The sequence below is a fragment of the Nicotiana tabacum genome, chromosome 13, assembly GCF_000715075.1.
Source record: "Nicotiana tabacum cultivar K326 chromosome 13, ASM71507v2, whole genome shotgun sequence".
NCBI lineage: Eukaryota > Viridiplantae > Streptophyta > Magnoliopsida > Solanales > Solanaceae > Nicotiana > Nicotiana tabacum.
The window spans coordinates 135,346,662-135,362,486 of NC_134092.1; positions in this window are offsets into that span (position 1 = coordinate 135,346,662).

The window sequence follows — 15,825 nt, forward strand, 5'->3', positions numbered from 1 at the left end:
GAAATGACGAAAGTCGAATTTTTGGAGTTTTGGGCCGGTAGTGGAATTTTTGATATCAGGGTCGTTTTCCGATTCCGGAAGTTGGAGTAGGTCCGTAATGTTGATTATGACTTGTGCGCAAAATTTGAGGTCAATCGGATGTGATTTGATAGGTTTCGACATCAGTTGTAGAATTTTGAAGTTTCAAGTTCTTTAAGTTTAAATTGGAGGGTGATTCGTGATTTTAGCATTGTTTGATGGGATTTGAGAGCTCGACTAAGTTCGCATGGTGTTTTCGGATTGGTTGGTAAAGGAATTTCTGATTTTGCTGGTTCTGGTATTTTCGCACCTGCGGTGGGGAGTCCGCAGGTGCGGCCTCGCAGAAGCGAGACTTGCAGGCGCAGATGCAAGAAAGTCGAGAGTTGCCCTGGGGTCGCAGGTGCGAGGAAGTTCCGCATCTGCAATGCCCACAAATGCGCAAGGCTGTTCGCAAATGTGCAAGATGCGCAGAAGCGGAAGTGATGTCCGCAGGCGCGCGCGCATAGGTGCGGCCCTTTCGTCGCAGGTGTGAAGGCAGAGGGGGGTAAGTGAGTTGCGCAGATGCGAGCCCAGGTTGCACAGGTGCGGAAATACCTGGGCAGTGATTAAAACCGAAGGGCTTCACGATTTTTATTATTTTTTTCTTTGCAAACTCGGGTTGCGGCGATATTTGAAAGCATTTTCGAGGCATTTCTTGAGGTAAGTTCCTTGTGCTTATTTTTGGTCAATAATATTGCTTTGCCATGTATTTTCCCACGTAGTTAATGTGTATTTAAGGTGGAAATTGGAAGTTGGAGACTAGGGATTTGGGAGTTTGAATTGTGGATTGGAGGACCATTTGGTGTCGGATTTTAGTAAATTTGATATGGTCAGACTCGTGAGTGAATGAGCTTTCTAGTTTCATGAATTTTGTCGGGTTTCGGGACATGGGCCTGGGGGCCGAGTTTGAGCCAATTTCGGGTTTTGGCCTAATTTTGTAGTTTTTCTTGTGGGATTCATTCCATTAGCGCGTATTGATGGTATTCTACTGTTTTGAATAGATTCGGGCCATTTAGAGTCGGATACTCGTGGCAAGAACGTGATATCAAGTTAATTTGGGCGGTTCGAGGTAAGTGGCTTGCCTAACCTGGTGTTGGGGACTTCCCCCTTAGGATATCTTGATATTATTTGGTGTGTGGGCACCGTGTACATGAGGTGACGAGTACGTACACGGGCTATTATTGCAAAAATCATGTTTAACCTTTTTAAAACATAAATTGCTTCTCTTATTAATTGTACTAATATGTTTAATTGTGTAGTTTAGACTAGAAAATCATGCTTACGTGTTTTAACTGCTTAATTGACATTCTGTGCGTAATGTTTAGTTAAGTCCTTATTTGCCTTATCTGTGTCCAGTATAAACTGTATAACTCGATGCCATACCTGTCATTTCATCTTGCGTTGCATATTTAAATTGGGACAACGGACGTATTCCGGAAAACCCCCCTGTACTGCATATTTACTTTCGGACTACGGACGTATTCCGGGAGATCCCCATGTACTGCATATTTACTTTCGGACTACGGACGTATTCTGGGAGATCCCCCAGCACTGCATATTTACTTTGGGACTACGGACGTATTCCGGGAGATTCCCCCCTGTACTGCATATTCATTTAAAACTACGGGATGGTATCCCGAGAGATTTCCCATTGTGTTTACCTTGTTTTGAGCCGAGGGCTCCCTTAATTGTTAAATTTTCGAGAATTTCTTTAACTGTGTTACCGTAAATTCTACTTATATCTTTTACTGTTTAATTTATTATATTTACTTCGGTAGGGCCTTGACCTGACCTCGTCACTACTCGACCGAGGTTAGGCTTGACACTTACTGGGTACTATTGTGGTGTACTCATGCCCTTTCCTGCACATGTTTTTCTTGTGCAGATCCAGGTACGAGCTATCAGCCTTGGGGTTAGTGTGTGTTGCTGATTCTAGGAGACTTCAAGGTATTTCTGTTTGCGTCTGCAGATCTTCGGAGTCCCCTTCTACTCCCTCGTCTAGAGACTTTCCTTATTATCTTCAGACTTTTGTATAGAGCTACATAGATTATAGCAGCTTGTGACTTAGTGATATTCCGGGTTTTGGGAAATTATTTTATATATGCCAAGTGGTACTACTCTTGGCTATTTATAATATATTGTTTATCTTTAAGATGTTGTGTTTCTTTGTATTTTTCGCAATATTAGGCTTACCTAGTCGTAAGGACTAGGTGACATCACGACACCTTACAGAGGGATAATTTGGGGTCATGACAAGTTGGTATCAAAGCACTAGGTTCGTAGGAGTCGCGAGTCACAAGCCGGTTTATTAGAGTCTCGCGGATCAGTGCGGAGACGTCCGTACTTATCTTCGGGAGGCTATGTAACTGTTAAGAACAATCATTTTCCTTTGATTTCCTTGTCGTGAGAGTTATTGACACCAAAAAACTTCTAAGATTTTATTCTATTCTTTCTCACAGACGGTGAGGACCCGCAATGGGAGGACCGACGATCAGGCACCCGAGCCCCTTGCCAAAGCCACCAGAGGCAGGGGTCGGGGTAGAGGACGACCACGCGGTATAGCCCGAGCACCTGTGAGAGCTGCGTCAGAGAAGCCCCCAGCAGCTCCAGCTGGAGGGCCAGCGCCGGAGATCCCTATTGCTACTCCAGCCCTCCAGGAGACTTTAGCTCAGTTCTTGAGCATGTTCAGCACTCTGGCTCAGGCTGGAATATTTCTGATAGCTCCCACTACATCTCAGGCCGGGGAAGGGGCACAGACTCCCGCAGCCCGCACCCCTGAGCAGAGGGTCCAGGTTGATCAGGCCCCAGAGAATATTCCTATGCCCCCAGTGGCTCTGGTTCAACATGAGATCAGGGTAGCTGCTTCTGAGGCAGAGCAGCTCAAACTTGAGAGGTACAAGAAGTACCACCCACCTACTTTTAGCGGACTAGCTTCAGATGATGCTCTGGGTTTTCTTGAGGAGTTTCATCGTATTCTACGCACTATGGGCATTGTGGAGACGAGTGGGGTTTCTTTCACCGCTTTCCAGCTGAGGGGAGCAACATATCAGTGGTGGCGTGCCTATGAGCTGAGTAGTCTGGACAAGGCAACCTCACTCACTTGGACTCAGTTTTTAGAGATGTTCTTGCGTGAGTATGTCCCTCAGAGCCTCAGGGATGCTTGGCGCGCAAAATTCGAGCAGTTGCGTCAGGATTCTATGACTGTGTCGGAGTATGCAGTCCGTTTTAGTGGGTTAGCTCGCCATGCACCGGCTCTAGTTGCTACAGTCAGAGATAGGGTTCGTTGCTTCATTGAGGGACTCCACCCCAGTATTCGGACCAGTATGGCCAGGGAGTTGGAGATGGACATCAATTATCAGCAGGCAGTGAGCATTGCCAGGAGAGCGGAGGGCATGTTCGCCCGGGACAGAGAGGAGAGAAAGGATAAGAGGTCTCGAGAGACTGGTCATTATTTAGGAACTCGTGCACCAGCAGCACGCTATGGTAGGGGTTTTGTGAGTCGCCCTGTTCATTCAGCACTTCCAGTAGCCAGCGGTGTCCTAGCTCCTCCTAGACCTCAGGAGCTCTATTATGCACCGCCAGTATCCAGTATCCCTCCTACTCGAGGTGCTATTACCGGCCAGTCTAGCAGGCCAGGTCCGAGTCAGTCTCAGTCGCCGCGTCCTCCGAGAGGTTGTTTTGAGTGTGGTGACACTTGTCACCTGGTTAGAGATTTCCCCAGAGCCAGGAGGGGTGCACCTCCACAGACTTATTAGCCTCTATGCGCTCCACCGGGTCCTCCTGCCATTCTTCCAGCACCAGCTACTACCCCACCTCCTCAACCAGCTCGAGGTGGAGGTCGGGGAGGTCGAGGTCGCCCTAGAGGGGGAGGCCAGGCCAGGTACTATGCCCTTCCAGCCCGTTTAGAGGCCGTTGCTTCAGATTCAGTTATCACAGGTATCGTCCCCGTCTATCATAGGGATGCATTAGTATTATTTGACCCAGGCTCTATGTATTCATATGTGTCTTCTTATTTTGCCCCATATTTGGGGATATCTCGGGATTCATTGAGTCCCCCTATTTATGTATCTACTTCTGTGGGAGATTCTCTTGTTGTGGACCGCGTATATCAGTCGTGTTTGGTTGCTCTTAGTGGTTTTGAGACTAGAGTCGATTTGTTATTTCTCAGTATGGTAGATTTTGATGTTATCTTGGGCATGGACTGGTTGTCGCCCCATTATGCTATTCTTGATTGTCACGCTAAGACCGTGACGCTGGCTATGCCAGGTTTGCTGAGATTAGAGTGGAGAGGTACCTTAAGAGTATACTCCCCGCAGGGTCATTTCATTTCTTAAAGCTCAGCGAATGGTTGAGAAGGGGTATGATGCGTATTTGGCCTATGTGAGAGATGTCAGTATTGATACCCCTACAGTTGAGTTAGTTCCAGTAGTGAGGGACTTCCCAGATGTGTTTCCAGCTGATCTTCCGGGCATGCCGCCCGACAAAGATATTGATTTTGGCATTGATTTGTTGCCGGGCACTCAACCCATCTCTATTCCTCCATATCGTATGGCTCCTCCTAAATTAAAGGAGTTGAAGGAGCAGTTGTAGGAGTTGCTTGATAAGGGCTTCATTCGGCCTAGTGTGTCACCTTGGGGTACTCCGGTCTTATTTGTAAAGAAGAAGGATGGTTTTATGCGTATGTGTATTGATTATCGGCAGTTGAACAAAGTTGCAGTGAAGAACATGTATCCTTTGCCTCGCATTAATAATTTATTAGATCAGTTACAGGGTGCCAGGGCATTTTCCAAGATTGACTTGCATTCTAACTATCATCAATTGAAGATTCGGGAGCCGGATATCCCGAAGACTGCTTTCAGGACCAGATATGGTCACTATGAGTTTCTTGTCATGTCATTTGGGCTAACCAATGCCCCAGCAGCCTTTATGCATTTGATGCATAGTGTGTTCTGGCCTTATATTGATTCTTTCTTCATCGTGTTTATTGACGACATCCTGGTATATTCGCGATCTCGAGAAGATCATGAGCAGCACCCGAGGACTGTGCTTCAGACTTTGAAGGAGAAGAAATTGTATGCAAACTTTTCTAAGTGTGAATTCTGGCTTGATTTGGTGGCATTCTTGGGCCACATAGTGTCTTGTGATGGGATCAAGGTAGATCCGAAGAAGGTGGATGCAGTGCAGAGTTGTCCTTGACCGTCATCAGCTACGGAGATCCGCGGTTTCCTCGGTTTGGCAGGGTATTACCGTCGCTTTGTGGGAGGATTTTCATCCATTGCAGTACCTATGACCAGGCTGACCCAGAAGGGTGCTCCATTCAGGTGGACCGAGGAGTGTAGGGAGAGCTTTCAGAAGCTCAAGATAGCTTTGACTACAGCCCCAGTATTAGTATTACCTACAGGTTCGGGGTCCTACACTGTCTATTGTGATGCCTCGAGGATTGGCCTTGGAGGGGTATTAATGCAGAACGGTAGGGTGATTGCCTATGCGTCTAGACAGTTGAAGGTGCATGAGAAGAATTATCCAGTTCATGACCTCGAGTTAGCAGCTATTGTTCACGCCCTGATGATATGGCGTCATTATTTGTACGGTGTTCCCTGTGATATTTACACTGATCACCGGAGTTTGCAGTACTTTTCCAGGTAGAAGGACCTTAATTTGCGTCAGCGGAGGTGGTTGGAGATACTTAAAGACTATGATATCACTATATTATACCACCCGGGGAAGGCCAATGTAGTGGCCGACGCCTTGAGTCGCCGGGCAGAGAGTTTGGGGAGTTTGGCATATCTTCCGGCAACTGAGAGGCCCTTAGCCTTGGATGTTCAGGCCTTAGCCAACTAGTTCGTGAGATTGGATATTTCAGAGCCTAGCCGGGTATTAGCTTGTGTGGTTGCTCGGTCTTCTCTTTATGACCATATCAGGGAGCGCCAGTATGATGATCATCATCTTCTAGTTCTTCAGGACAGGGTTCGGCGAGGTGATGCTAGAGATGTGACTATTGGTGATGAAGGTGTGATGATAATGCAGGGCCGGATCTGTGTGCCTAATGTAGATGGGCTTCGGGAGTTGATTCTCGAGGAGGCTCACAGCTCGCGGTACTCCATTCATCCCGGTGCCGCAAAGATGTACCAGGATTTGAGACAGCACTACTGGTGGGGGAGGATGAAGAAGGATATAGTTAGGTTTGTGGCCAAGTGTCTCAACTGTCAGCAAGTCAAATATGAGCACCAGAGGCCGGGTGGATTACTTCAGAGGTTAGAGATCCCAGAGTGGAAGTGGGAGCGAATCACCATGTACTTTGTAGTTAGACTTCCACGGACTTTGAGGAAGTTCGATGCTATTTGGGTGATCGTGGATCGGCTGACCAAGTCAGCCCATTTCATTCCAGTGTTGACTACATACTCTTCAGAGAGATTGGCTAAGATTTATATCAGAGAGATTGTCCGCCTTCATGGTATTCTAGTATCCATTATTTCAGACAGAGGTACACAGTTCACATCCCAGTTTTAGAGAGTCGTACAACAGGAGTTGGGTACTAGGGTAGAGCTGAGCACAACCTTTCACCCTCAGACGGATGGACAGTCCTAGCGCACGATTCAGATTCTTGAGGATATGCTCCATGCCTGTATGATGGGGTTCGGAGGGTCATGAGACCAATACTTGCCACTTCCAGAGTTCGCTTACAACAATAGTTATCAGTCCAACATTCAGATGACACCGTATGAGGCTTTGTATGGTAGGCGGTGCCGGTCCCCTGTGGGATGGTTTGAGCTGGGCGAGGCCCGATTGTTGGGTACAGATTTGGTCCAGGATGCCCTGGATAAGCTGAAGGTGATTCAGGAGAGACTTTGCACAACCCAGTCCAAGAAGAAGAGTTGTACAGACCGTAAGGTTCGTGATTTGGCATTTATGGTTGGTGAGCGGGTCTTGCTTCGGGTATCGCCTATTAAGGGTGTCATGAGGTTCGGGAAGAAGGGCAAGCTAAGCCCGAGGTTCATTGGTCCTTTTGATATATTGCGGCGAGTTGGGGAGGTTTCTTATGAGCTTGCCTTGCCTCCCAGCCTAGCAGGAGTTCACCCGGTATTCCACGTGTCCATGCTCCGGAAGTATCACGGTAATCTGACTCATGTATTGGAATTCAGCTCAGTCCAGTTGGACAAAGATCTATCTTATGTTGAGGAGCCAGTAGCCATTTTGGATAGGCAGGTCAGAAAGCTCAGGTCAAATAATATTGCTTCTGTAAAGGTCCAGTGGAGGGGTCAGTCGGTCGAGGAGGCGACTTGGGAGACCGAGCAGGATATGAGCAGCCAGTACCCTCATCTTTTCATAGTTTTAGGTATGTCCTTATACTCGTTCGAGGACAAACGATTGCTTTAAGAGGAGGAGGATGTAACGACCCGGCCGGTCATTTTGAGAGTAATAGCCCCGATCCCCTATTAACTGCTTTCCCCAAATCTTTTTCTGCTATTTTCACTTGCCGGGATGATTGGTTTTGAGTTTCGGAGTGTTTTGGGATACTTAGTCCCTAAATGAGAGCTTAAGACTTAGGATTTGGACCGTAGTCGGAAATGTGTGAAGACGACTCCGAAATGGAATTCCGTCGGTTCCGTTAGCTCCATTTTATTTGATTTTGGGTTTAGGAGCATGTCTGGATTGTGTTTTGGAGGTTCGTAGCTCATTTAGGCTTGAAATGGCGAAAGTCAAATTTTTGGAGTTTTGGGGCGGTAGTGGAATTTTTGATATCGGGGTCGTTTTTCGATTCCTGAATTTGGAGTAGGTCCGTAATGTTGACTTGTGCACAAAATTTGAGGTCAATCGGACGTGATTTGATAGGTTTCGACATCGGTTGTAGACTTTTGAAGTTTCAAGTTCTTTAAGTTTGAATTGGAGGGTGATTCGTGATTTTAGCGTTGTTTGATGGGATTTGAGAGATCGACTAAGTTCGCATGGTATTTTAGGATTGGTTGGTATGTTTGGTTGAGGTCCCGGGGGCCTCGGGTGTGTTTCGGATGCTTAACGGGTGAAAGCTTGGAGTCGGATAATTGAAGAAAAGGCATCCTTACGGACTGTTTGAGCTTGGTTCGAGGTAAGTATCTTGCCTAACCTTGTGTGGGGGATTTGCCCCTTAGGATTTGAGTCTTCTATGTTGATTGTAGCCTGTGTGCACGAGGTGACGAGTGCGTGCACGGACTTATTTGTGGAAAGTTGGCCTTTTAGGGTTCTTAGGTCCTTGTATTCATTGAATATGCAGTTGTTCTTGTTATGATTATATATCTTAATTACTAGATTCACATCTACCTGCTTAATTAGAATAAATTGCTTCATGATCCACTATTATCGTTACTTGATTCATATGTGCCTTAATTGAAACTGTTATCTCTTTTATAGCCACGCTATCTTTTCATAACTGCTTATCTTTATTTGGAATTTATATTATTTCATTCTATAATTTGTTCAGTCTTAATTGAGGTTATGATTATCTTTCCGCTGCTTATCGTTAATTAAATTGTTGAAAATCCTTAGTAATTTCTCAACCTTAAAAGAAGTTTTATATATCCTATATCTTAGTCGACTTGTTTTATTTGGAATATTTTGACTCGTGTTAGTTTCCCTATTGTTGAAATGTATATTGTGGGATCGTTGATACACATTAGTTTTCCTTTGTTGAGTTGTTCTCTTTACGCCTAGCATTCTTTACTGTGGTTATTCCTTGTGATTTGGTCCCACATTTTCCTGTGATTTAAAAGTTCTTGAGTTGATTTACTTGTCGTACTTTGTATTATTGCCATTGTTGTTGTTGTATTTGTTGTAGTGATGCACGAAGTTTCTACCGTGCGGTTGTTATTATTGGGATGCACGAGGTTTCTGCCGTACGGTTGTTGTTATGGGGTTGCACGAGGTTTTTGCCGTGCTATTATTACTATTGATATTTGCACATGCGGCGTGACAAGGTAGGATATATATGTGTGTGGGTTGCGCATGTGGCGAGACAAGTTGAGAATATTATTATGCATGTGTGGCGAGACAAGGCAGGTATTTATATTACTATTGCACACGTGGCGAGACAAGGTGGGCTGTATCAAGGATTGATTTGTGATGATTTATGGCCTGGGGGCATTCTTGTTGTTGATATTTGTGTAGTTGTATACGTACATGAGCGAGCTTTATCGTGTGAAAGATGTGAGAAAATATTCTACGTGTTTTCCGTTCTTCTTCTTCCTTATGCTTATTTGGTGGTATGGACTATGTTAGGAGTATGGAAATATCCCTGGCCGACATGGCTGGCAGACTTCGGGATGTCTTAGGCCATGATGTGTCATCGAGGACGATGACATTATGAGTGTGGGAGGATGTCACAACCCGCACTTTGGGGTTTTGACTTCGGCAAAGAACTGGTGAGAAAAGGCTTTTCTAATTGTTTCACGTAGATCTGTCTACTCAGAAAACTTAGGCTTTTTAATTTTAAGCATATATAAGGGGGGTATAGGTGATGAAAGCTCCGACCTGCCTCCCCCATATGTACTTCCACCAAGCCGTATTGAACGCGCTACCTTGGGGGCGACCTCAAGGGCCTGCCTGGATGACTCAAAGGAGTGTCCTAGGTATCCATACGAGTTTGGGAACTCTATGGATGGAGCAATGCCTTCGAGCTAGCGTTGGGCACCAAAGTGGCGTTGGAGGCTCGATGTGTGGGATGGCCAGCCCCGCGGGCTACCGAATGTTAGAAGGAGACCTCTGTACCGATTGGATACTTGACATACATATCTTAGGGGCATCATGTGTCGACTTGTGTACATGGCTTGGGTTCAACCATGCAAGTAAGGGTCCGTTTTCCTAAACATGCAGGTGTGGGGCCACACTACACTATTCGGAATGGAACCGTGTCGCGAGGGCTATGTATGGGCATGGCCCGAAAGACGTGCATGTCAATAGACAAGGACTAAAGGTTGCCTTATTCGGGCGAGGCACGAGCTAGTTGCGGATGCACTAGGCGAGTGACAAGCTTGAGGATTGGGCTCTGCACACGAGAGCAATGCTCAGTCTTGGGCGAGGGACAAGACATGTCCTAAGACAATCCCCTAGGGCGCGCATGGATTATGATCCTAAGATAAAGCCCCACGACATGTCTAGGGCCAAGTGCCTAGACATCTTACAGGAAGCACAAGTTGTGGCGAGCCCTATAGGCGAGTTCCACTAACAGGCACAGGATCGTGCTTGAAAACCTGGCAAAGGATATAGGTTGGCCTGCAGCGATGGGAACTGCAGGCGCTGCACGGGCGAAACATTGGGCAGAAGCATATTCTCAACAATTCTGGGATCTCAAAGAATGTTGCTATTGTTCCTGTCGATCGTACCTTAGCTAGGATGTCTCAAGCTATGGCTATAGAATCGGGAAAAAGGGTGTTGAAAGATCGAGGGAATGGAAGTGATATAGTGACATTAGCAGGAGGTGATCGACCTATTACTACTACAAGTGAACAATTTGATAATGCTGCAGGTTACAAAGCTATTATTTTGTATGATGAGGGGAATGGACATGTAGGTGTTGAGGCTTTGGAGTGGGTAGATGCTACAGCTTCTAAGGCTTCGCACGGCGCAGTCTAGGCAGAAGAGCTACGCGGATAGGAAGGTCCGTGATGTGTCTTTTATGGTTGGGGAGAAGGTTTTGCTGAAGATATCAACCATGAAGGGTGTTATAAGGTTTGGGAAGAGGGGCAAGTTGAGCCCCCGGTTCATTGGGCCTTTTGCGGTGCTTCTAAGAATAGGGGAGGTAGCTTATAAGCTTGCCTTTCCACCCAGCTTGTCGAGTGCGCATCCAGTGTTTCATGTTTCCATACTCTGGAAGTATATTGGAGATCCGTCAAATGTTTTGGATCTCAGCACAATTCAGTTGGAGGGTGATATGACTTATGATGTGGAGCCGGTGGTTATTATGGATCGGCAGGTTCGAAGTTTGAGGTCAAAGGATATAGCTTCTGTGAAGGTGCAATGGAGAGGTTAGCCTGTGGAGGACGCCACCTGGGAGACCGAGCGGGAGATGCGGAGCAGATATCCATGCCTATTCGAGACTCCAGGTATATTTCTAGACCCGTTCGAGGACGAACGAATGTTTAAGAGGGGGAGGATGTAACAACCCGGCAGGTCATTTCGAGAGTTATAGCCCCGGTTTCCCCATTTCTACTTCTTTTTGTGTTATTCAGCTATATTATGTTATATCGGGTTAGTTGGTTCGGGTCCGAAAGGAACTCGGAGTGAAATGAGACACTTAGTCTCATAATTGAAAATTTTAAGTTAGAAAAGTGGACCGGATATGGACCTATGTGTAAACTACCTCTGATTTGAAATTTTATGATTCCAATAGCTCTGTATGGTGATTTTGGATTTGGGAGCGTGTCCGGAATATTATTTGGAAGTCCGCAGAGGAATTAGGCTCTAAATGCCGAAAGTTTAATTTTTGAGAAGTTTGATCGGGGGGGTTGACTTTTTGATATCGGGGTCGGAATCTGATTCTGAAAATTGAAATACCTCGGTGATGTCATTTATGACTTGTGTGCAAAATTTGAGGTCAATCAGACGTGATTTGATAGGTTTCGGAGTCATTTGTAGAAATTAGAAATTTCAAAGTTCATTAGGCTTGAATTGGGGTGTAATTCATGGTTTTAGAGTTGTTTGAGGTGATTTGAGGGTTCGACTAAGTCCGTATGATGTTTTAGGACTTGTTGGTATATTTGGTTGAGGTCCCGAGGGGCTCGGGTGAGTTTCGGATAGTTAACGGGTTGGATTTTGGACTCGGAACTCTGCTGGAATTTTTCTTATGCACCATCTGGTTTCCTTCATCGTGCTCGCAAGTGGAGCCTCGCGTTCGCCAAGAGGAACTGGGAGGCTGGCAATATTTTCTCTACGCGTTCGTGAAGGTTGGACTGGGTGTGCATCGCGAACGCGAGAGGTGTTACGCGTTCGCGAAGAAGAGAGGAAGCTGTCGAAGAACCCTAGGCAATTGGTCTACGCGTTCGTGTTCGCGTAGTGAGGGGGAAACAAAGCATCGCGTTCGCGTAGAAGGCATTGAGGCAGAGGCGTTTTGTGCTTCGTGAACGTGAGGGTGATGTCACCTCCGCGAATGAGGAATTTGGAAGGGAGTTATTTTGTGCTTCGCGAACGCGAGGTACTGACCGCATTCGCGAAGAGGAAAAGTCTGGGCAGTGAGTTTCCCATTTTCAGTTTTGGGCGATTTGGAGCTCGGAATTGGGGCGATTCTCTAATATTTGTGTGCTATAGCCCACGCCTTCCGCATGGGCCCGGGCCTCGGGACCTGGATCGCCTTAATTTTTTCCGGGACATCAAAAATGACCTAAGGTACCATAGTCACCGCCCTGCCATGAACATTCCAAATTTGTTTGACGTTTTACAGCGTTAAAATTTGAATTCTACACGTTTCCTTGATTTTCGGGTGCAATAGCCCACGCCTTCCGCATGGGAGCGGGCCCCCAGACCTGGATCGCCTTAAATTTTTCAGAGCCATCAAAAATGACCTAAGGAACCATAGTCGCTGCCCCGCCATGACAGTTCCATATTTTTTTGGCAATTTACGGCTATAAAATTCGAATTCCGCCTGATTTCCGAAATATCGTGTGATGTAGCCCACGCCTTCCGCATGGGCCCACGCTCCCGGACCCGGTTCACCTTAAATTTTTATAGACTATCCAAAATTACCTAAGGAACCTTAATTGCCGCCCCGCCATGACCAATCCATGTTTTTGGCATTTTTTAGCCATAAAACTGATATTCAGCCTGATTCATTTATTTTCGTGTGCTAAGACCCACGCCTTCCGCACGGGCCCGACCTTCTAAAATTCCGCCCGATTCCCTCATTTTTGTGTGCTATAGCCCACGCCTTCCGCATGGGCCTAGGCAATCAGACCCAAATCGCCTGAAATGTTTCAAGTCTATCAAAAATGACCTAAGGAACCATAGTCGCCGCCCCACCATGACTGTTCCAAGTTGTTTGGCATTTTATGACCATAAAACTAAAATTATGCGCGATTCCTTCATTTTCGTGTGCTATAGCCTATGCCTTTCGCATGGTCCCAGGCCTCCGGACCCAAATCACCTTAAATTTTTTCGATCCATAAAAAACAACATAAGGAACAATAGTCTCCGCCCCGCCATGACCATTCCAAATTGTTTTGACATTTTACGGCCATAAAACTAGAATCCCCCCAGATTCCCTAATTTTCGTGTGCTTATAGTCCACACCTTGTGAATGGAACCGGGCCACCGAACCTGTTTCGCCTTATATTTTTCAGAGTCATAAAAAATATCCTGAAACCATTGTCACCGCCCAGCCATGACCATTCCAAGTTATTTGGCATTTTACGACTATAAAATCGAAGTTCTGCCAAATTCCTTGATATTTGTGCGCTATAGCCTATGCCTTCCTCATGGACCCGAGCCTCCTGGACCCTGATCGCCTTAAAATTTTTTTGAGCCATCAAAAACACCTAAGGAACTATAGTCGCCGCCCTGCCACAACCGTTCAAAGTTTGTTTGCCGTTTAACTACCATATAACTGAAATTTTGCCTGATACCCCAATGTTCATGTGCTATATACCACGCTTTCCGCATGGGCCTTGGCCCTTTGGACCTGGATCACCTTAAATACTTTTGGGCCATAAACAATGACCTAAGGAACCATAGTCGCAGCCCCGCCATGACCGTTCTAATATTTTGCAATTTTACGGCCATAAAATTGAAATTTCGCCCGATTCCCTAATTTTTCTATGCTATAGCCAACACATTACGCATGGGCCCGAGCCTCGGGACCTAGATTGCCTTAAAATTTTAAGTGCTATAAAAAGGACCTAAAGAACCATAGTCACTATCCCATTATGGCCGTTTCATGATTTTTGGGGTTTTACATTCTTAAAACTGAAATTCCGCCTGATTCCCTCATTTTCGTGTGCTATATAGCCCATGCCTTCCTCATGGGCCCGGGCCCTGAACCTGGTTCTACTTAAATTTTTTCGGGCCATCAAAGATGACATAAGGAACCATAGTCGCCTCCCCACCATGACTGTTCCATATTTTTTGGCGTTTTACGGCCATTAAATCAAAATTCTGACCGATTCCTTGATTTTCGTGTGATGTCCACACCTTCCGCATGGGCCCAGACACCGGACCCATATCGCCTTAAATTTTTTTGTGCCATAAAAAATGACCTAAGGAACTATAATCTACGCCCCTCCATGACCATTCTAAATGTTTTGCCATTTTACGTCCATAAAACTGGAATTCCGCCCGAATCTCCCACGCCTTCTACATGGGCCAAGGCCCCCGGACCCAGATAGCCTTAAAGTTTTCCGGGCCATCAAAAATGACCGTTCCAAGTTTTTTTATGTTTTACGGCCAAAAAACTGGAATTCCGCCCGATTTTCTGATTTGCGTGTACTATAGCCCACGCCTTTCGCATGGGCCCCGGACCCGGATCGCCTTAAATTTTTTTGGGCCATCCAATACGACCCAAGGAAACATAATTGCCGCCCCGCGATGACCGTTCCATGTTTTTTGGCATTATACGGCCACAAAACTTGAATTCCGCCTGATTCCCTAATTTTCGTGTTCTATAGACCATGCCTTCCGCATGGGCCCAGGCTCCCGGATTGCCTTAAAGTTTTCCTGGCCATCAAAAATGACCTAAGGAACCATAGTCGCCGCCCCTCCATGACTGTTAGTCTTTTGGCATTTTATAGCCATAAAAATGGAATTCTGCCTGTTTCCCTGATTATTGTCTGCTATAGCTCACGTCTTCCGCATGGGCCCGGGCCCCCGAGACCCTGATCGCCTTATATTTTTTTGGGCCATCAAAACGACCTAAGGAATGATAGTCACCACCCTGCTTCGTCCCGGGCCTTCAGACCTGGATCGCTTTAAATTTTTTCGAGCCATAAAAAATGTCCTGAAATCATTGTCGCCTCCCAGCCATGACCGTTCCATGTTTTTTGGCATTTTACGGCCATAAAATTGAAATTCTGCCAGATTCCTTGATTTTCATGCGCTATAAACCACACCTTCTGTATGAGCCCGAGCCCCCTGGACCCTGATCGCCTTAAGGTTTTTCGGGCCATCAAAAATGACCTAAGGAACCATAGTCGCTACCCCTCCATGGTCGTTCAAACGTTTTGGCATTGTACGGCCATAAAACTTGTATTTCGCCCGATTCCCTAAAATTCATGTGCTATTGCCCACGCCTTTTGCATGGGCCTAAGTCTCCAGACCTGGATTGCCTCAAATTTGTTTAGGCCATCAAAAATAACCTAAGGAACCATAGTCGCCGCCCCGCCATGACAGTTTTAAATTTTTAGCATTTTAAGCAATAAAACTATAATTTTGCAGGTCCGGGCCAATGGATCCGGATCGCATTAATTTTTTCCATGCCATCAAAAACCAATTAAGGAACAATAGTAGTTGTCCGGCTATGATAGTTCCAAAATCTTTTGATGTTTTACGGCTATAAAACTGGAATTCCCCCGATACACATATTTTCGTATGCTTATAGCCCACGCCTTCTGTATGGGCCCGAGCCCCTGGACCTGGATTGCCTTAAACTTTTTTGAGCTATCAAACACTACCTAAGAAAGCATAGTCGCAGCCCCGCCAAGACCGTTTCAAGTTTGTTGGCGTTTTACGACCATCCAACTGGAATTCCGTTCAATTCCATGATTTTTGTGTGCTATGGCCCACGCCTTCCGCATGGGCCAAAGTCTCTTAACC